The 22607-nt window shown below is 42.6% G+C and overlaps 1 protein-coding gene and 1 long non-coding RNA gene across 13 annotated transcripts in view; one reads left to right on the top strand and one right to left on the bottom strand.

Moving 5' to 3' along the window:
• Fbxw11 (F-box and WD repeat domain containing 11) overlaps positions 1–22607 on the bottom strand; it is a 97136-nt gene that overhangs the window by 62001 nt on the left and 12528 nt on the right.
• Positions 10552–21601, top strand: LOC120095061 (uncharacterized). The gene is made up of 3 exons (XR_015631511.1): positions 10552–10738; positions 13056–13161; positions 20908–21601. It is a non-coding gene; the product is annotated as an uncharacterized LOC120095061 (long non-coding RNA).

The following is a 22607-nucleotide window of genomic DNA, read 5'->3' as shown; positions in this document are numbered from 1 at the left end:
AGCTAATATATAGTAACCATCTACTGGTATTTAATAAATATTTTATTCTAGGATCAATTAATTTACAAAGGCAAAACCCAATAATCTCTCTCTCTCTCTCTCTCTCTCTCTCTCTCTCTCTCTCTCTCTCTCTCACACACACACACACACACACACAAACTCTGAAGATAGGTGTTTGAGTTCTACTGAAATACTCCACACATCTTAAGCCCAAGCCATGTTTGGTCCCCCTGGCTCCTTGGTTTACACTAGTAACCTCTGCAATTAGTACAAGTGTGTTATAAACAAAGAAAGCTTTGCTTGCAATCAGATAAACCTGGGTTTCTTACCCAGCCATTTCCTACTTACTAGTTACAGCTCAACTCATAATGTAGAGAATACTGAGTTGATTTAGAAAAGGCATGTGAATGCATGACACCAAAAAACGGAATAAGTAGCAGTACCCCTACCTCTCTCTAAGCAATGAAAGCCACCAGACATTCCAACCTGAGTGCTTCTTAAAGGCTTGGCTTGGGCGATACAATGGGGAAGTGTCTGCTACTCCAGAACAGACTCTGTTGTCCAACCATTTTGCAACATAGAAAACAACCACAGAAAGACCTGAGAATGAACACCTTTGTAAAATGCAATGAAAGTAGTTGCCATCTCTAACGTCCTCTAACCCATTCCTATTATGACAACTGTCACAGTAAACTCTCACAGTAAGTGCTGAAGAGCACACACTGTCTTCGCCCACAGATGATCTGTTTGAACACCAGCTAAGGTCCACATGCATGTGAGTGATTCTTCCACAATGAGCTCTCTACCCAGGGGTGCCATTACACACACTATTGTTACACATACTAATTGGAATAGTGGTTCTATCAGACTGTGTGGTCAGAGAAAAGACCCACATCACATGTTCATTACATGGATTACTTAAACTCCCAAATATCCTCAAATAGTTCAATTTAGAACTCTCTTGATGATTTTGTTGTTTCTCCTTTTGGCAGTCCTGGGACTGACCCGGCACCTTTGTACGTGCCAGGTATGTGAGCCATGAGCAGAATCCCTACCCACAGATCAGTGTTTCTTTCTGGACTGTTTAGTTTGCTCAATCACAAAATCACTCAGGTCCTAAGCAAGAGGGTCACAGCAGCAGTGTCTGACTAATGCCAAATTAACAAAGCTCACTTGCGATCAATTTCATTTATTCAGTAAATGGTCATGTTGCTTTGTCAAATTTACTCATGAGTTCCAGAAAAGTATCCTGCTACTGAACTATACCCTAAACATGAGTCACACCATTTTTAAAGTCTGACATAAATTTGCAGACTCCAGAGGAGTTTCGTTTGCTTGCTTTGGCTTCTTTTATTATAAGTTTTATTTATTGGGAGGGGAGGGGGCTAAGAGCAAAACTCACATGCCATGGTACAGGATGCCATGGTACAGGTGCAGAGGTCCTAGGATGGGTTAGAACAATCAGTTCTCTCCTTTTCTCCTCCATGTGGTTGAAAGGATTCCCAGGACAGGACTGGGTTCATTGGGCTGAGCAGCAAACACCTTTACCTACTGAACATCTTACTTGCCCTGCTTTTTCGTTGTTTTTGGAGTTTTGTTTGTTTGTCCATCTGTTTGTTTGGTTTTGAGACAAATTTTCACTATGCTGCCTAGGTTAGCCTCAACCTCATGATCCTCTAACCTGAGTCTTCCCAATGCTAGAACTAAAGGTGTCTGCCAGCATGTCCAACTCTATTTAGAAAGCAAAAAACCAAAACAATAACAACCACAAACCCAATCAACCAAAGAAACCTTTAAAGGACTTGCTGCTGACCTAATTCCAGCTTATCTCCTACCATGCACCATAGATGCTGTAGAATGACAGCATCCACCATAGATGCTGTAGAATGACAGCATCCACCATAGATGCTGTCTGTAGAATGACAGCAGTAGGCCCTGAAATGGGACCGGGTCCTCCTCGTGAGTCACACCACTTCCATTTTATGCACGTTACTTTTCCAACATTCAGAATAGGAAAATGGATTTAAAGAGATGCGATTTCTTGTCCAACAATCTCACACTGCCAGGTCTGAGCTGGGGCTGATCCTAGTAACCCTAGATTAGAATGGCAGCTCCACAGCTGACAGACCTGCTGCAGACCAGGACCGCAGAGACAGCAGCTCCAGGCACCTCCCAGCTGTGCTGTAAAGCAGCTGCCCAAACCTCCCAGTCAGAGATCTCACCTCTCCGCTCAGCAGGCCTGCAATCTTCCAAGTCAGAATGAGGTCTGAGATGTGGGAGTTAGAGGGCTTTAGGAGTGCTCCGTCCCATACTCAGTTACCCTGTGGCTGACTAGCTAGACACACTGCTGGAAAGAGTCTTTACTCAGCAGAAGAGGCTGCTACACGAAATCCACATACCTTGTAATAAGGAAGTCCACACAAGCTGCCCTGAGCCTAAAACCCAGAAAGTCATGGGCCCAACTTGAAAATGGGCAAAAGCAGAAGTTCAATACTCTAAGAACATCAAATAAAATGCAGCTAGAACCGTAACAGTAATTGATTCAAGCTTTTAATTTAATCTTCAGGACTTGGTTGGAAACTCAAGTTGTCATTTTTTTTTTTAAATAATAAAAACTGTCTTCTCATCCACTATGTTTACAATGTGACTAATCCTCCCTCCCTTCTTGTATATTTTTAAATATCTTATCTTAAATATCTTTATTTACTGTTATAATAGGTCTGAGGAATTTACCATGAATGGTGTATTTACAAATAAGAACAAACTTACAAATACGTATCAACTTACTTAGTCAGCAACCACCAACAATGCCAAACAAGCCTTTCTTCTTCCAACCTCAGCTTCAAGTCCCACAGACTCTCACAAGGACCATCCATCCCAGAGGCCATAAAATTTCCAATATACACTTGTCAGAATTTCATATTTAGCCACTTCTAATATTAATTAATTAATTCTAATTTAAGATTATCTGTAGAAAACATGAAATTATTCATTCCAGGTTCTAGAATTAAAGGCAAATAGAAATCAGGATGAATACCTTTCCAACTCTAATGTCAAAACACTGGCCAAGGAACCCGGAGGCACTCACCGATTCTGCTACATTCACCACTAGCTGGGAAACACTTGGAGTTGGTAAAAGACAAGAATAACAGTTTTTTGGCATTTTTCAAAAGCTCAAAGTTTATTAAAGGGGGTAAGTGAGGAATGTCCTAGACTCTCTTTCTAGTACCATAGGAACCACAAATCAATAAAAAAGTAGTTGCTGCCATCCTGTCTTCTCATTGGCCAGCCTGCAGAGTGCTCACAAAGTCTCTTTCTGGGTGGGACTGTTGCATATCTCCTGCCCTCATTCCTTCTCAGAGAGGCAATTCTTTTAAAGCAATACACAGAGGAATGCTGTCATCTCTCTGGTGTGTCTTGATTTAGAAATCTGCATTATTATTGATTTTCTGTAATTCCCCTTGCAGGTACTTTTCTTTAAACCCCTTCTCACCAAATCAACCATTACCGTCATCTAGCTCACATCAAATGTGCTAGACGTCCTCAACCCCATCTCATTCAATAAAAATCCTATCTGCACAGAAAAACTAAAATAAAACAACAAGACTTTCCCCTAGACACACACAGGAAGCTAACTGGACAATGTATAAACACACACACACACACACACACACACACACACACACACACACACACACACACCCCACATAGACAACCTAGCCAAAGGCGGAGGTAAAGCCTAAGATGATGAGTAGGGAAAAGAAAGGATGGATTTCAAGAACAAAGAGCATATGCAAAGCTAAGAACTGCACAACCTCCAGTCAGCTGGGTGTGTACACAGAGGCAACTCAGCATCTAGGAGCACTTCCTTCCAGAGGCCCTGCGTTTGGTTCCCAGACCCCATCCAGGTAGCTCATAACTACCACTATCTCAGCTCTTGTGCGTATACCCTGCATCAGCACACACGGTTTTAAATGATAAATCCATGGGTCATGGATTCTTAGCTCAACAAGGAAATGGAGCACACTATCAATCCACAGCCAGCTTCAAAGAAAAAGATCTGTTTTCTAGAACATGTAGTAAACACAGAAGATGACTGTCTATTCACAAAGAACGGAATGATAAAAGGTAGAAGTAAATAATACAAAACCACAGCTGCCATTAGTAGGTTACTGCAAACTTTATTAAAGTTCAATAAATATGAATATTGGACCATTTAATTCCGTTAAGCAAGAAATCACCAAATTCAGTAATCAGGGGCAGGGAAGAAGGCTCAATGGGAAGCGCCTGTGCACGAGTATGAAGGCCTGTGCTCAGCTCCCTAGTTAGGACGCAAAAGAGCTGTGTAGTGGTGCACGCTTGGAAACCCTAGCATTGGGGAGGCAGCAAAAGGATCCTTGGAGTTCTCCTTGGCCGATCTGCCTAGTTCATCACTAGCTCCATGTTTGATCGACAGAGGGTCTTAAAAGCTAAAGACATTGCCTCCACATGAGTACAATTCATGGACACAAACACAGTACACACAAAACTGTTAATTCAACAATTAAACCACTGGTGTGACAATGTAGGAGGTGCTCGACTATGTCAGCAGAGCAGTGAGTCCTGGCAGCTACAGAAAAAGCACAATCTGAGGAGAAGTGAAAAGGCCATCTCAGGGAATGCAAGGCACTCAGTGATTGTTGGTTCACATACTGCAAACTTTGCTCAGTACATGAGGAGCCAGGACTCAGCAACACTCAGAGTGCAAGTCCTTTTCTTCTCCATAAGACTTCCATTATGCCCTCCTTATGAGATGGATACAGACACAGGAGCCAAAAAAAGATCTGTTTCTGGGGAGGACACTGGGCAGTAACAAATGCTCCACTGAAAATCTCCAGCCAGCATCAGCTCTCTAAACCTAAGTTTAAGAACCAGCAGGACCCACTGAAATTTCTCTTAAGACTGCAATCATCTCAAGACAAACAGAGCAAGCATTATAATTAATCAAAATTAAGAATCATGCTTGTGTGTCAAATTGCTTGTTCTAAGTCAAAAGACTTAGAACCTAGGCTTCTAATGTTGAATAATGACCTGAGTTCAATCCCCCAGAGAACAAAATAGAAGGGGATTCTACTCCCCAAAACTATGCTCTGACTACCAGTTGTATCATGGTCCACACTTACCAATGCGCACGCGCGCACGCACACACACACACACGCACACACGCACACACGCACGCACACAGACACACCAATAATAAAGTTAATTCACAATTCAAATGCCTTTTTCATACCTTTAAAAAATATAATACCAACTCATACCTTCATGTATAACAATCTTTCAAAAACAGAATGACACTTTATTAAAAACAGAGCTGAACAATAAATAACCATGTGTCATGTGACCACAATTGATATTTAATTCTTAGCAACTGTACTTTAGAAGTGCATATTTACTTGTCACTGATATTACACCAGAGTATTTTCAAGCTGAGATATACAATAAGGAAAGAAATGACAAGAAGAAATGGGAAAAGAGGGGAGAAATAAGGAAAGCAGAAACTATTTCCTGAATTGTTGAGATACAAACAAGGCCAACAATGATAAAAACTTGACAGCATAAGAACTCAAGGCCAGAGCCCAACCCATCCTTACACACTGCTCTCTCAGTTCTCAAATGTTCAATTACTTCATCTTGACGATGGTCCAGGATAAGACACTGAAACCCCTAACCTCATGATGCCATCATGATCTCCATGCACAAAGGAGAGAGAAAGGATAATTACTTTTTCTTTCCCCTCTTTCTGTTATGTTTGCTTGTTTTACAGCACTAGAGCATGAACCCAAGCCTTACACATGCTGGCAAATTACTCTGTGGATGACCTATTCCTCAACCCTTCTGTTTGCTTTGTGAGTAGCACACAGAGTTTAATTAAGGTTGCTATAAGAGTTTGGGTGATGGGCTATTTACAGGAACATGTACAACTAAACTGCCAGTGGCTACACCACTTAAGAAAATGTCTCTTCCCTGGCCCTCTCCCCTTACAACCATGAACTGCACACCAGTGACGTAGAAGCAGGAGAATGAGGACCATTCTCCACTATGTAGCAAGTTCCGGGCCAGCCTGGGGTACGTAAAATCTTGCCTTTAAAAGGGGGTGGGGAGTAGAACTAGAATTCTATCTGACTCCCAAACCCCTGTTTCCTTTTCTAATTTACACCACCTATTACTCTCTGTTTAATATTAAACTCTCCAAACTGGCACATCCCCCTGGTTAGTTCAAATTGTATCAACCTGCTACTCCTATCTCAGCCCTAAGGGATGTAACTGGGTAACTGACACATAACCTGTGAGGTTCAATTGTGCCACATGGATTCAGAGTCTGAAAAGCACATGTATTACTGACTCATCAATCTACAAATAAGATACTATGTTAAGGGGAAGAAACAATGACATTATCTAAGACCACAGAGACATCCATCAGATCAGATCATACTAAACATAATAGCACATAAAACCCCAGCATCAAGGACAGACAGTAAGTTATGGAGTACCCATAGGAAAAGCAGGATATTTGTCACATAGGACCATCCAGCAGGTGCCTATTCATGACCCAGATAACTGTCCATTAAAAAAAATTCCAACACACTGAGGCATTTAAAAAGCACTAACTCAGGACTAAAACTGATGGCCCCATTTTAATACATGTAAAACACTCAGAATAAGATTTCTACTTTAGTCTTTCAGTCAACCACATATACCTGGAAATATAGCAACCAACTTCTAGATCCCATGTCTTCAAGTTAAAACACTGGCTTCATGCTTTACCATGCTCAGCATGAGGACTTCCGTTTGACAGGACAAGCAGCAGAGAGCCAAGTCCTCGGTGCTGTCTGCATCCTTCCTTCCCATTGGCTAAGGTCCCATGGGTTTGTGCCATCAGGGTTCCTGTGTGCTAGAGACGTGTTAACCAGCATGACAGCACTGTGAGGTGGTGGACCAGAAGTGGGCTAGAAGGTGGTTAGGTCATGGAGCGCTGTCACATGAGAATAATGTAGCTCAGGAGGTCTCGGTTCCCAAGAGGACGCTGTCCTAGTCCACACCAGATCCCTTCTGCACACACTCTTGCTATTATAAGCACATCTGTGATGTCACAAGATCCTCATCGGAAATCAAAGATCCCGGGCTATCAGCCTCCAACCCTCTTATGTCCATAAACCTCTCCTCTTGGAAACTGAAAATGGATTGATGTAGCACCGAAGACAAAGGTGCAAGCCTCCCTTCCAGGCCCTTCTACTTCACAAGCCAAAAACCCTCAACTGTCTATGGAAATGTCTGCGTAAGGTTCCTCTGCATTCTAGCACGCCAAGTTCTCATGTGAGAGTGCAAAATTTATTATGTTTTATATAGAACAATAAAAAGATATGGGAAAAACTTTCTCCCCATATAATAGTCTTATTTTTCCTAGAAAGAGATAACTGCTTCAGGAAGATGGCTTAAGGACAACTCGCTTTTTCATTTTAACTATTTATTTATTCAAAAATATTTGTTGCAGAGGCCAGTATACTATATGCTTCAGCGAACACCGTAAGAAATGGCAAAACCAAATATTCTGGTATGGGAAGTGATTTCTGTAAACAATGCTGTATAGTTTTTCACTTACTAAATGGAGAGATGTGGCCAACTCCTACAGGGCAGATGCTGTCCTCAAGCCCCATCTCACTGTCTCCCACAGGACTGAAATCAGTTGGTATTTGAAAAATCTTTTGTAAATCTACTGCAAAACTGCCCCAAGCTTTCTCCATCTAACATGATCCTGACTCTGTAAACTATGAATTAGTGTTTAAAAAGTGAGCTGGGACTGCAACTCAAACCTGTAATCCCAGCACTCAGAAGGCAGGATTGCCATACTTTGCAGACCAGCCTGGGCTAAGAACGACTTGGATGATACAGTAAGTTCCCAGATGGCCTGGGCTAGAGTGACCCTGTCTCAAGGGAAAAACAAATGCAAGAAAACAACCAAAATCAAATCTAAACTCAACTAAACTAAAAGCAAGAGGGGAAATAGGTGCTGCTAGCAACCTTGGGAACTCAAACCTCAACACCATGTAAACAAGCCTCTGTTAGCACTAAACACTAACAACTTCAGAAGTTAATCAGGCCCTACTTCCCCTAATCCACACACATTCCAATGGTAGGTCTTCGATACTTTCGTTTTATAGACAACAGACTTAGAAAGCAATGGTGATCAAAATCCTGCTTCTTAGAGAACAATGTGGGTGTGAGGGACCCAAGCCTGGCTACTACCACAGGGTATGTTTATTAGCCCTTAATTTAAACTGTATATCATATTTGTATTGATTGATTTTGTGTGCATGAGTATTATGTGGGCAGTACGTGACAACTCTAACTTAAGGGAATGGGGTCTCTCTTTCCACTGTGGGGGTCCCAGCATAGAATCAGGTCCAGCATGGAATCCAGTTAGTCAAGAGCTGCCTTTGCTCCCTGAGCCATATCACCAGTCCATAATTTTATAATTAGATTCACACTTTCCTTTCCCATATGGCTACTGTTCCCAGACCCTAATTGACTTTAGGTAATAAAGCTCTGTGCTTTCTGGCCCACCAGGCACCCAGAACAATTGAGCATGGCCTCAGGAAGAGGTTCCTGCTACTCTGAGTCCCTCCACACTGTTTCCTACAGGTAAGCAGGTAAGGAGACTTCTCACTGCTTGAAGCCAGGGACTTCATTGCATGCTGGTGCTCAAAGGGCCTTTATAACCCTTGTGTTTCTGTCTTTACACTGATTTTCCAGTCAGTTCCTCTGTATCTCTAGCCTTGGCTTTAAGTACTTAGCCATTCAAAGCACCTAATCTCCATGGCAGACAATGGTAAAGCCAGCCTTTAACAAGGTTAATGAGTGATTCTGCAGGCGTGCACATGACTGACTGGGTGCACTGCAGCACTGCTCACAGAGGAAGTAGTGAAGGTACACAAAGGCCAGGTATAGAGAGACACAGAATTCCTACCAACTTGCCCCAAACCCTTTTAACACAACTGTTTCAATAACGTGACTGACTTAGCTATAAGCAAATAATTAAAATACTCCACAAACCAGGAACACAGATGTGTAGCTAGTCTTTGTTGCTTTGTGGGTTCTTTTTTCCACCCTTTATCCCCCCACCAGTTTCACCCGCTATCACAGATAGGAAAGAAAGAAGGATAGAGGAAGAAAGGAGAGGAAGGGAAAGAGGAGAGGAAAGGAGACAGGAGAGGGAGGGAAGGAGAGAGGGAGGGAGGGAGAGAGGGAGGGAGGGAGAGAGGGAAGGAGAGAGAGAGAGAGAGAGAGAGAAGAGGAGGAAGAGAGGGTGGGGGAGTGGGAGGGGAAGGGAAGGAGAGAGAGGGAGAGAGGAGGAAGAGAGGGAGGGAGAGAGGGAGGGGAAGGGAGGAAGAGAGAGGGAGAACAAGCAAGAGCGAGCGAGTGCTGAAACTAATTTCTTTCATGTTTCTTCTTTAAACACTATTAACAAACCCATCAGCCACCCCTCTCAGGGATCCTAGCATTTATATACCCTCTGAAAAGCTCCCAGAATTCTAAATGTCACACATTTGGATAGTTGCAGAAACTATCTTCAGCTGGCAAAACCATGCCCCTGCTAGAGTGAGAGACAAAAAAAGGTCAGCAGCTACAGACAATCTGAAGCAGCCCAATATTCCACACCTGAGATCAAAACAAAAGCGCATTCTTATAGTATTGCTTTTTTTTAGAGAAACCAAAATTCCAGAATTCTCAAAACTTCTCACTACACAGATGTCACCATCATAGTGAACTTATTAATAACCAAGGAAACACAGAATGCAAAAGTATGACTACACACCTGTAACCTCAAGAATCTAGAGGCAGAAGCAGGACTGCAAGTTCCAGCTTGGTCTATGCCATGCAGAACAACTTAGGAGCTGCACATTTAAGTCTGCAGGGAGGGACCTAGGACATGGCTCAGTCAGAAACATGCCTGCTTTGCAAGCAAGCAGTAAGATCTGAATTCAATCCTTAGAACACATGCAAAACTGCCAGACCTGGTGGCACACACTTGTAATCTCAGTTCAGGGTATGTAGAGAGGACATCTGGGATCACTCAAAAGCCAGTCTAATCTACCTGTGTGCCCCAAGTCAATGAGAGACCTTGTCTCAAAAGAGATAGACAAGCTTCCTGAGGATGACACCTCTGGCCCTGACTCAAAAACGCACATACATGCACACACAACCATGCACATACAACTTTCACAAAAAGGTGGTAGAAGGCAGCTGGGGAATTAGCTTAGTCAATTAACTGCTTGCCCTTCAAGAATGGGGACCTGAGTTTGACAGTGTACAGCTGTTAGCTCAAAGCTGAGGCGGAAGAGACAGACCAGTCCTTGAGGCTCCTTGACCAGCAGCCTAGCTAATCAAGTTCCAGTTCAAATGAGAGAGAGATACAGGCTCAAAAACCTACATGGACAGCATCTGAGAAAGCATAACCAACACTGACCTCTGACCTCCATATACATGTGCATGTGGAATCTGTAGAAACAGAAACAGTTACGACAGTTGGGAGATGAGGGCAAGAGGCTAAGAAAATGAGAGTCCTACCTCTTTGAAATCTATCAGCTGCATGAATGGTGGTGGTGCATTCTTTAATCATAGCATACAGGAAGCAGAGGTGAAAGGATCTTTGAGTTCGAAACCAAACTTATCTACAGAGTGAGTTCCAGGATACAGAGTGAGTTCCAGGACAGCCAGGGATAGACAGAGAAATCCTGTCTTGGGGGGTGGAGGTGGGGGTCAAATTACCAAGTCAAAAATAGGTTTAAATATAAGAAGTTAATAAAAGCTATTTTTTTCCTCAAAAACTATACTTACTTGTTACAACCAGGTGTTTTATTACAAGAGATAGAGGAGTATAAGCAGTCAGCAAGAAATAAACCAACTTAGACTTAGTGTTCTCCGGTCCTCACAGAATCTATAAACAACAGACGCTCAGTAAACACCTGCTGAGTAAGCAAATAATCAGCAGCCAACTCTAGAAAAGTCTACAGGATGACAAGAGAGAACGCATTAGTTAAGAGAGCTTGCTGCTCTTCCAGAGGACCTGGCTTTAACTCCCAGTACCCACACGGCAACTCACAACTGTCTGTGACTCCCATTCCCCAGAGGCTCCAACACATATATAGGCAAAAATAGCAATGCACATATTAAAAATGTTAAAAGGTCGACAGGTAGAGCAAAAGCCTGGCCCGAGGCTTGCTGAACAGCCACAGTGCTTTACCACACCACCCAGGCAGTTACTGCTTCAGTTTGCTCACGTGCAAGGGTGAATCAGAAGACTTGTGTGGGAACCAAAGGAGAAATCTCATCCTCACTAAGCTGGGCAAGAGATGCCACCGGGGCTGCTGAAAACACTATGCCCTAACCTGGTTCCACATACACCTTTTCTTCTCAAATTAGAAATTCCCTTTCTTAGCTTTACATAGTTTTGAGTTTTCTATGACTTTCAACTGGAAAAAAAAAATCACAAAAAAAAAAAAAAAAAAAAAAAAAAACCTTAACTATTTCCTCCAAATAAATACAGGGACTAGGTGTGATGTGCACACCTACAATCCCGGAGTGGAAGCAGGATAATCAACACTGCCTCAGTTACATGAGTCACTGTCTCAAAAAAAATTAATTAAATTTAAAATAAATTTTATAAAATTCAGGCTGTAAAGATCTGGTATTCTACAGCTGAAACATTCTTAAAACCTCAGTTTACTATGGAGTCATTAGTTTTGCTGACAGTGTTTGAAATTGTCTAAAACATTCCATTCACACTAAAATCAGGAAGCTCTGCTTTGTGTCAATGACCGCGTACTTCGAGAGACTTATGGTACACCACAATTGAGAAAGCAGCACAGCACACTGAACACACAAAACCAGTTATCAAGGGAGCTCTGGGGGATTCTGCTCTTACTTCATATTATTTCTATTTTTTCTAAGATACAAGTGGACACTCTGCAAAAGAAAATTTAAATTGGGGCTGGAGAGATGGCTCAGCGGTTAAGAGCACTGACTGTTGTAAAGGTCCTGAGTTCAATTCCCAGCAACCACATGGTGGCTCACAACCATCTGTAATGAGATCTGATGCCCTCTTCTGGTGTGGCTAAGACAGCTACAGTGTACTTACATAAAATAAATAAATCTTTTTTTAAAAAAAGATAAATTAAATTTAAGAAAAACTTCGAAGAGGTCACTATTTACACAATTTGGAACTGAACTCCTTCACTGGGCCATGAGATCAGACTAAAATCAATGTGGAGCAGCCCGTGCTAACGTTTCTATGTCACCAAATTAAGTCATCTTACCTTCCTAGGAGTCAGACAAGCTTCCCAAACTGGCACGACAAAGAAGGTCCCTCCGGTCCAATCTTTAATCTATCCCTCATGTAACCTGAAGTGACCTGGTATTAACACACCAGTTGTTTTTCTATTATTCATCTCCCTGCTCACAAAGAAGGAACTCTGACAAGACCAACTGCCTCAGCCTTCTCAGCATGAAACAAACCTCCTCCCTCACTTACTCAATACCAAGGCTGTGTTGAGTATGCAATGTATGAAATGAAGTGTTGCCTGATTCTAGACATACAATTTTAAACCAATCAAGATCTGTGTCAATTTGGTGGAATTTTGTCCTTTTACACATTCAGGCTTTGTTTTGTTTTGAGACAGTGTCTCAGAACATAGTCCTGGCAGTCCAGATCTGCCTGCCTCTGCCTCCCAAGTGCTGGGTTATAAAATGGCACATCTATCACAAGATATAAGTAGCCGCAAACACATAAAAGCTGAGCAACACTGAGCAACTCTGTGGGTGAAACCACAAGGCTGAGGCACACTTCAAGAGTATAAAGTAAATTAAATGTTTGCATGTTGCTGGAGAAAATAAAGGCATATCTTCGTGCTTTGGAGAAGATTCAAAGTTTGTTTTTCTAGCTACATGTGATGTGTAGTGGTACAATGAATACACAGTTCATCTGGATTCTCTGTTTACCCTCTGCCTCCTTCCAGGGACAATGGCTTCTAACACTTGGAACTCCCTACGTGCAAGGGGCAAGAAGACCACTTCCTATCTATAATCAGCCCTTTCAAGCAGACCTGGGTTTTTGTGAGTGCGGTAGGTAACTGTTCTCTCTGACACCCTTTCATGGGCTGACGCTATAGCTCAGCAGTTAAGGGCACTGACTTCACTTCCCAGCACCCGCATGGCAGCATTGTGTATGGTAAACACCAGTGCCGGGGAATTTAATGCCTTCTTCTGACCACCTCAGGCACTACACACACATGCAGGCAAAACTTACACTTACTACTTGTAAAATAAAAATAAACAAATCTTATAATATCCGTTCATAAAGCTAGTAACCCTAAGTGAAGTGTTTCCTGGAATTCTCTGCACCACTGTAGCCCATTACTGAGCATGAGGAAGAGGGTGGTGGAAACTCCTAAGGGAAGCAGGTCACGACATGGAACTGGGGAGAGCTATCTAAAGTAGGGCAAGCTGGGATCTAACACAGACGCCAGGTCTCACTGGAACTGAACTGAATAACAGGATCCCTGGTAGGAACATGCAAAGAACTGGAGAGCTGCTGATGTAAGACAAACCCGACCACAGTGTCACGACTCTGGGCAAAAAAGGAGCTTTTTTCTTTTTGAATTTGAACTGTGCCGACAACTCCACTCTTAAGTACTCTACCTGGAAACAAACATCCTGCAAAGTCTACATCATGCTCCCTTACACTAGTCCCAAAAATCAAACAATACAAACAAACCCTCTAACAGTAAAAAGAACTTGAACAATTCTTGGTGCTGGAGAGATGACTCTCAGTAGGAAAGAAAAGGTGCACTTGCTACATACATAACGATGAGGAGCACACTTCCAATCCTAGCACCTACATAACAAATATAATAAATGGGCAACCCAGATGTCTGCAACTCCAACGCTAAGGCAGCAAACTCCTTTTAGCCTCAAGGCACACACCTGTACATGTGCATATATTCATACAACACAACACACACACACATACTCTCTCTCTAAATATTTCTTAATGAATGAATGTGTCTTAAAACCATGTTGAGCAGAACAAAGCAAGCATACCCGAGTGTACAGTGTATACAATGCTAAATGACTTCTAAAAGCATGGAAATGAGCCATATGCTGATTATGGTGATGATTATATGAGATAAAAAATAAGTAGTACATTTAACTAAACATCAACTCTACTAAGCTGATTAAATAAAAGGCAAATAAAGGCTACAGTAAAGATAACAGCTCACACCCATTAGACTGACTGACACGGACCGGCAAGCCACCAGGTGATGGAGTCTAGTGGAACTCTACCTTAGCAACAGAAACTTAAACTGGACTAGCACCTGCTGCTCGCTCAAAGACACCTGAGCTGTCTTCTCTGAGTTCCCAATATCCTATCCACAGTCAACTCTTCTATGTCAGTTGTCTTAGCTAAGCTCCCTGTGCCCACCTGTGCCACCCACAAGCCAACACTTCTATCTCAGAGCGGTCTACTCAACAGAAACTCGGGGTTCTATCTACCTAGAAGTGTTATCCACATGAGCAACCAAAACTTGGAAGCAACTGCATTATTTATCAACAGCGCTCAGCACTCAGCAGCCCAGCCATTCAAGCTACCTAGTAAAAAGCATTGAACTAGAAACGGAAAGTGCAAAGGGGCAAAGACTACAGATGTGCAAAATAGGAGAACTTCCTAGATAGAATTATGGGCAAAGTATATGAACATGTGACTACAGAGACACAGCTAGCCCGATATACCTTTCTGAGAGCTGGCAGGCACTGCTAACTCTTGGAGGGTTTTGGAATGATCTCCATCATATCTACTGAGCTAATCTTCAACCCCAGGACTTTGTGTTTTAAAGAGTTTTTTTTTTTTTTTTTTTTTTTTTGGAGCTGGGGACCGAACCCAGGGCCTTGCGCTTCCTAGGTAAGCGCTCTACCACTGAGCTAAATCCCCAGCCCTTTAAAGAGTTTTGTAAGAACTTACATGCCTGGCAAGATGACGTTTGCATTTGCAGTGTGACCCTGGGGACCTAAGTTCAATCCTTAAAAAAAATACAATTGTAATTCCATCACTCCGATGGTGAGCTGAGTCTCCTGCCTCTGTGTCAACACAGCAGGACAGAATCAACCCCCAAAAGTTGTTCTCTGCCCTCTAAGCACACTGTAGATGTGCGCTTCCACACTCATCCACACAAACTTAAGTCTTTTTTTATATAAGAATGACTTCTTTTGTCAATTCCTGGGCACACTGTGCTCACATCTATCAGTACACTCTCTCCACTCCATAGCTACAATGACTCACTTCCTCCTCTCCCCCATCTGTTACTAGACGTCTTCCTTCCCTGGAATAATGCAGCAGTCTACTAACTGCTCCAAACTGACTGCCAGAATAATCTTTATAAAGCACACATGTGGCTCAACTTGCACAGTCCATGTCCACTGCACTCATCTTCCGGTTCATGCGAGAATCCCAAGCCCAGACCCATCCGCAGGTAACATGAGGCGAGTAGGACTGCAAGGCAGACAGAAAGCACAAGCTCAGCTCCAAGAGGCAGGAATCACCGTGCTCCACATTTTCACACAAAACCAGAAATGGGGATGCTGATACGCAAGGCCCCAGTCCTTAAACTCGATGCAGATCAAATAAAATTGTCTGTGGGATCCCTGTCCAAAGGTAAACTAGTCTGTAACTTGTGACCTAAAAAGTCTAGTTTAGTTATAATGGCCTTGGCAAGTTCATCTCCCTCAGCTGCTTCACCCAGGCTACAGGAAGCACAGGACTCCTTACTCATCCCTTCTCAAGAAACCACACACCCTCTGCCAGGCAGAGGTAGCACATACCGGTAATCCCACCCCTTGGGAGGCCAGGTAAGATTGTCATACATTCAAGGCCAGCCCAGACTACATAGCTAGACTCTGCCTCATAAAAAAACCTGCTCCCACATGCACACAATTAAAAATTAAAGGGATATAGAGAAACAGCTCAATGGTTAAGACCACTTAGTGCTCTTGTAGAAGACTAGGGTTTGGTTCCCAGCACCTGCACGGTAGTTCACAACCACCTGTAACTCCAGTTCCAAGGAATTTGAAACCTTTTTTCGATCTTCATGAGCACCAGGCACATATGTGGTACACATACATACATGCAGATAAAACTCATACACAAAAAGAGTGTGTGTGTGTGTGATAAAACTAAACTATTAAAGAGAAAACAAGATAGACAACCTTTTACCATGTCCTGATTCTCTTTGCTATGATGGTCCCTACATCTATGTCCATTTCTAATTTCTGCCAAGCCTCATATAGCTTTTAAAATGTGTCTTGTGACTGGAGAGATGGCTCAGTGGTTAAGAGCACTGACTGCTCTTACAGAGGTCCTGAGTTCAAATCCCAGCAACCACGTGGTGGCTCACAACCATCTGTAAGGGGATCTGATGTCCTCTTCTGGTGTGTCTGAAGACAGCTACAGTGTACTCATATATAATAAATAAATAAATCTTTTAAAAATGTGTCTTGTGTAGCTAGAGAGATGGCTTGATCTAGTTGTGCAAGCATAAGGCTGGGAATTCAGACTCTAGCAGCCATGTAGAAGTTGTGTGTTCTACATGTACTACTGCATAGCCTAGCCCAAACAGCACAGGCTCCAGACCCCCTGAGACCCTGTCTTAAAGAGCAAGGCAGAGACTGAAGAGAAAGACACCCAACACCTTCCTCAGGCCGTATGTATGCATACACCACACAAATATAACCAACGCTCACAAACAAAATAAGCAACTAAAACGTCCCTTATAAAACTTTTTCTGGGCTGGAGAGATGGCTCAGTGGTTTAGAGCACTGTCTGCTCTTCCAGAGGTCCTGAGTTCAATTCCCAGCAGCCACATGGTGGCTCATAACCATCTGTAAAGAGATCTGATGCCCTTGTCTGTACCTCGTGTGTATCTGAAGACAGTTACAGTGGACTTATATATAATAAATGAATAAATCTTTAAAAAAAAAAAAAAACTTTTTCTAACTCCCACAACACCAAACAAACTGATTCTCCATTTATGATTGAAAACTACTGGAAGTAACATATATATGAGTCTATTCTGTATCCCATAATACTAAAAAGGACATGCTCAAGAATGAATGAATAAACTACTTACCTATTTATATAACATGTGCACCTCAACTTTGATGGCCATTATGTTAACAAGATCCCTTAGATTTTTTCAGTATTCAGACTATCAAGCTCAGAGGGAGAAAAACTGTAATACTAAATCTGAATCAGAAGTAAGATGAACTCATAGGTCCTTTTAAATGTATTTCTCAGCACTGTCTATCACAAGGGTCTACAGTGACAAGAAAGTTTCTAGAAATAGTCCCATAAAAAGCCATAGTGTCACATAGACCTGGGACAATCTGGTTCCAAAAAGCGGGGAGACACACAAAGACTGGTGGCCATATCAAAGGAAAATGGGAGCCACCGGATGGGGCTCTCATTAACCAAATCTGGGACACTGAGAATCAGTAAGGAGGGTAACTGACGGTTAACACATTGTATAAACAAAATCCCACCGGAGTATGACGGCACAGATAGAAAGGGAGAACCAGGCTAGTCTTTGAACACTAGCTAATAAACAGAAGAAGAATGACAACTAGACCACAACTTTGTGACCCTACTTCAATAAAAGACTGGAGGGTTGGAGGCTGGAGTCTCTAGGTGAGGAGCTGTGAGTAAGAAAGACTGTTAAAAGACGCCAAGCGGTGCCCTGGAGACAACCTTGCCAAGAGCAGAGGGGAAACTGCAATTACTACAGAGTTCTGGCTGCTGCCACATTAACCAAGGAACAGTTCAGCGCAGCTCTTATTGCCTGTGATGTGATTTGATGTGAAGGGCATTTCTCCTATGACAAAGCATCCCTATGAAAAAGCTTAGCTTGGATTACAGCTCACCAAAGCTCCGTTTACAGGAACTAAAGCAGCAAGTGAATGCATGTGGAATGCTACACACTGCTGCACACATATGAGGAACTACCTAAACTGGGCTCTTCCGAGAAGTCAGTGGGGGAAAGGAAAGATAAGCAGCTGCTTCTAAATTAGGACAGCAGAGACAACTAAGTTCAAATTTCGGGGCAACAACACCAAAATGTTTGCAACTACTCTCAAAAGATTTGTACCAGGGTAAGAAAGAAAGGGGGGAGGGGATAAGAAGGGAAAGAACAGAAGGAAGATGCCAAGGTCACCCATGATGATTGCTGAGCACAAAAGAATGCATCTGTCTGTCTGACTCCCAAATCCATGTACATATCCTATTTTTCATGCAAGGTCAAAGAGCTTAACCTCAGTGCTATAGCAACTACCCATTAAGCGGAAGGCGTTGGTGGGCTGGAGAGCTTCCAGTTTAAAGTCCACTTAACACCATTAGGAAATGAGTGCAGTCTGAGGCAAAGCCTATGCAGGTATATGCTAAGGATCAAACTCAAGCCCTGCACCTTAGGCAAGCCACTGAGACAAACCCCAGCCCAGGGCCAGATCTTTCAAAGTGCCTACCTAGCCCAACTCCTCCTCAGAATCTTCCCTAAAGATATACTACTTCACATGTGGAATGGCACACGCACAAAGTCATTCTTATAGTACTGTAAGTTACAGCAAAACCGAAAATGATTCACGTGGCAGTCATCAGTCCACGCTATTGCACAAATTACAGCCCTATTATACAACAAATCGGCTTGCATTTTAAAAAGCATCCCCCAGAAAGTGAGTGTCCTTTAGGAATTGATAGCTAAGATGATTAAATCATATTTTACATTAAAGTAGGTAAGATTCAGGGCTGTAGAGATGGCTCTACACTGTTAGGAACACAGGTACCTGGGTTCAATGCCCAGCACCCACACAGTGGTTCACAACTGTCTATAGCTACAGTTCCAGAGAATCCAATACCCTCCTCTGGCCTCCTCCATCACCAGGCACATATCTGTGGTATGCAGACATGCATACAAGCAAACAAACAAAAAACACTCCTACACGGGGTTGGGGATTTAGCTCAGTGGTAGAGCGCTTGCCTAGCAACCGGAAGGCCCTGGGTTCGGTTCCCAGCTCTGGAAAAAAAAAAAAAAAAAAAGAGTGTGGACAGACTTCTTTGGGCTGGAGAGATGGCTCAGCGGTTAAGAGCACCCGACTGCTCTTCCAGAGGTCACGAGTTCAATTCCCAGCAACCACATGGTGGCTCACAACCATCTGTAAAGAGTTCTGATGCCCTCTTCTGGTGTATCTGAAGACAGCTACAGTGTACTTATATATAATAAATTAAAAAAAAAAACATTCCTACACATAAGATAAAATAAGATTAAATAAATTTAAAAAATAATTTTTTAATTTATATGAAAAAATTACATACATAGTAGAACATGCCTTTAATCCTGACACTCAGAAGCAAAGGCAGGCAAATCTCTGATCTACACTGCAAGTTCCAAGCTAGCCAGGAAATTTTCATCTCAAAATAAAACAACAATAAAAATACTAGTAGTAATAAAAATAAGGTAGGCATATATAGAAAAGGTTAGGTGTGCTTATAGAACAAGAGCCTTGTATTTTCTTTTGCACTGCGCACTTTATGGCCCATACAGCAGATACATATAATTTACCTTAAAATGAGTAAAATATTGATGGCCATCTCCAACAGTCTTAAGTGATTAAGATAAATATAGCATGAGGTAAAAAGAATTGCATTAAAAATCCCTTAAGAAGGGCTCTTTCCAGAACCCACGTGACAGCTCCTAACCATCTCTAAGCCCTCTTCTGGCCTCTGTGGGCACTACACACAAGTGGCACACAAGCATACATGCAAATACCCACACCCACCAAATACAAACAAATCTGTTTTAAAATCCCCTAAGGTTCTCAACCTGTGAGTTGCATCCCTTTGGGGATGCATATCAGATATTTAATTACAATTTATAACAGTAGCCAAATGGTTATGAAGTAGCAACAAAATAACTGCCCCCCCCCCCCCCAGCACCACAGTATGAGGACCTAGATCAAAGGGTCAAAGTGTTAAGAAGGTTGAGAACCACTGGTCTAAGGACTGGTGAATTTGAGCTCAGAGAATTCATGAACTACACAGAGATACTCTGTCTCAAAATTAACTCCCCAAAGGCAGTGCTACACTAGAGACCAACACAGCAGTCTATTATTCCAACAAGGCTAATTCTGACTCCTGCACTAGAACAGCTGTTGCTTTAACTGACAAGTAGGTAAAATAGCTGACTTGTATGTATTCAGGCTTCATGCTGTGATGTTTAAATGCCGTTTAAAATTCCATGGTTGCACTCACCAGGGCTAGGTGAGAAACACTCAAAACTGAGGCTGGCTAGGAGGCTAGGTGCCTCTTGGCTATCTATCATTGCCCAGGTTATTTTTCTCCTGATGTAACCGAATGTGGAACTGAAATCAGGGGAAGGAACAAAGGATGTACATACAGTGAGCTCAGTGACTTTCTGATAGCCGGTTAGAGTAAGAAAAGATGCGACTGCGAGCAATGGTTTCATCTGTCAATGGGAACAGGAACTAGCAGGCTGCTGGGAAATCAGAGTTCGAGAGATGTGTAGCCATACCTGGTCAGCATCACAGCCCATCCCTGTGTGCTGGCACCCCAGACAGGCCGTCTGAGTCATCTCACATAGCTACATGAAGGCAGAGGCTCCCAAACTTCCCTACTGGTGAGCTCAGACCAATATTACATACAGCTATCTCTACCCTTAGGTTTGTTTCATCTACTGGTGAATCAAATTCGTCATTAATTTTGCCTAATATAAACTCATTTTTCTTTTCCCCTAATACGTTCTATTACAGTATTACCAATCCTAAGGACGAAAGCAAACACCTACCCCAAGGCCTCAAGGCAGAAGAAAAATCTAAAACTCATGATATTACTCCTCAAGTCTGCTACTAAAGCCAACAACCCCTGAACTCTGAGATCCGAGGCCTACAACTTCCACAAAGCAACGGCGCCCTAGTGAACCCTAGTGAACCCTAGTGAACCCTCTTGCACCTCTGCCTTCCATCTCTTCATCCTGCATCCATTTACCAAGCTGACCTCCTGAAACACTAATTCATTTTTGTTTCCCTTTTTACATCAACAACAAAGAGAAAATGACAAAGCAAGAGAAATGAATAACACAGTAGGTGAAAACACACCCCACAGAGCAGCGTGCAGTAATGATGGCGAATGTGCCAGGGGTATGATCCTCAGTGTGCCCGTGTACAGCACACTATACGACCAAGTTACATAAGCTTAGTAAGCCAACCATCTCCTTAAGAGTACAAAGTGGACAGAAAATGGGTCACAGCAATGACAAAGGAACTCGAAGCAAACCAGGGGCCAGAGCTGGGGAGAAGGCTCATCGGAAAAGCTCTCCTCCTACAAGCTGGAGGAGGGGAGTCCGAATCCCAATCCCAGCAGCTAACTATACTAGCCCATCCGATCAGTGAAGCTCACTGTAATGAAACCTCAGGTAAATAAAGTAAAGAGCAATGGAGAAAGACATCAGCTTCTAGCCTCTACATGAAGGCACGCACACACGTGCTCCAAATGAATAACGGATACATATGCAAAAAGGAAAAAAAAAAGAGGAAGAAACAAGGACCTCTCCGACTTCTAAGTCAAAAGTACATTCAAGCTGAATGTGCTAATGACCTAGGTGCTCTAAAAGCAGATAGAGTGCTGTCATGCAGCTATGACTTCAGCACTGAGGTGGGTGAAGGAGGACCACAAATTCCTGCTCAACTTGGGCTACATACAAAACCCTACCTCAAAACAAAAAGCAAAGGAGAGGGAAAAAGACAGGAAAACCCAAAACCCTAAATACCATAATCAGAAAAGGTTTTGAACTGAGGTTTTTGCCTTCAATAAATCTATACACTTCATGGGAAACAAAAAACAGACAAAAAGTTTCCAGCCATCCATCCAGCAGATAATCTTACTTAATTAACAGATTTGAGCCCATGATATGACCTGCTAGGCCAGTAGTTCTCAACCTTTTTTTTTTTTATTCATTTATTATATATAAGTACACTGTAGCTGTCTTCAGACACACCAGAAGAGGGCGTCAGATCCCATTACAGATGGTTGTGAGCCACCATGTGGTTGCTGGGAATTGAACTCAGGACCTCTGGAAGAGCAGTCGGTACTCTTAACCGCTGAGCCATCTCTCCAGCCCGTTGTCAACCTTCCTAATGCTGTGACCCTTTAACACAGTTCCCCATGTTATGATGACCCCTGCCAAGTACACAATTATTTTCGGTGCTACTTCATAGCTGTAATTTTGCTACGGTTTTAAACTGTAATGTAAAAATCTGGTATGCAGGATATCTGATATGTAAGCCCTGAGAAAAGGTTGTTTGATGTCACACACACACACACACACACACACACACACACACACACACAAAGGATTGACACGCATAGGTTGAGCATAGGTTACCTACAAAAAGAGAATGTTGTAGTCACTCTGGGTAGTCTGCAGGCCCCTCTGAATTAAACTAGCATATAA

This window comes from Rattus norvegicus, chromosome 10, assembly GCF_021556685.1.
Source record: "Rattus norvegicus strain SHRSP/BbbUtx chromosome 10, alternate assembly SHRSP_T2T, whole genome shotgun sequence".
Taxonomy (NCBI): Eukaryota; Metazoa; Chordata; class Mammalia; order Rodentia; family Muridae; genus Rattus; species Rattus norvegicus.
This window is presented reverse-complemented; position numbering and strand designations above follow the sequence as displayed.